This window comes from Chrysochloris asiatica, unplaced genomic scaffold (assembly GCF_000296735.1).
Source record: "Chrysochloris asiatica unplaced genomic scaffold, ChrAsi1.0 scaffold00683, whole genome shotgun sequence".
NCBI lineage: Eukaryota > Metazoa > Chordata > Mammalia > Afrosoricida > Chrysochloridae > Chrysochloris > Chrysochloris asiatica.
In genome coordinates, this window is record NW_006409201.1 from 1 (window position 1) to 1,075 (window position 1,075).

The following is a 1,075-nucleotide window of genomic DNA, read 5'->3' on the forward strand; positions in this document are numbered from 1 at the left end:
AAAAGAGCATAGAAAAGCTCCATATCAACAGTCAACAAAAGACTAGGGGCAGACTGAGGAACAGAGCATAAATTGCTCATATGTAAGTTCGGACTGAACCTGAAGAAAATTAAAACAAATCTACAAATCCAAACTAAAACAAAAAAATGGCCTTGAATATATTTCACATGAATTTAGATATTATCCCATAAACAGATTTCATCAATTTGACACTAATGTTTGAAGACCTGAAGAGCTGTGGATGACACCAAGAACATGATATAGGAAGAAAACCTAAGTACGTTAAGAAGACAAGAAAGATAAAAAAAATCAAAATTGATTTCACAAGAGTCTTTGAAACTTGTTCTTCAGCTTTGAGATACTAAAGCAAATGGAAGAAATGTGAAAGTAAAAGAGTTGAACAGGAATTTTCAAATTGCAACTTGAGAAGACAAAGTCAAATATTATAATAAAATGTTCAAAGCTCTGGAGTTAAAAAACCCAAAGGGAAGAACACACTCATCATTTCTCAAGCTGAAAGAACTGAAGAAAAATTGAAGACTCAGCATGCAATATTGAAGCATTCTAGGAAAAAATACTGAAAGATGCAAATACCATCAAAGAAAGATGGAAGGGATAAACAGTTACCGTAACAAAAATATGTAGTCAATGTTTAACCGTTTCACAAGGTAGCATATGATCAAGAGCCAGTCATACTGAAGGAAGAAGTCCAAGAAGCATTGAAGTTATTGGCAAAGAACAAGGCTATGTAATTGATGGAACACAAATTAAAAGTTTTCAAAATGAGATAACAAATTGAATAGTCATTCACTCATCTATGCCAAGAAATTTGAAAGAGAACTACCTGGACAACTGATCAGAAGAGGTCCTTATTTCTGTCCATTCCAAATAGAGGAGAAACAATGAAATAAGGAAATCAATGGACAGTATCATTAATATTGCACCCAAGTATAATTTTACTAAAGATAATTTTAAAATGGTTGCAGCAATACAGGAAGCTTCCAGAGGTTCAGGTTGGTTCAGATGGGGATGTGGAATGAAGGATATCATTGTTTTGATTTGTGGATCATGACAA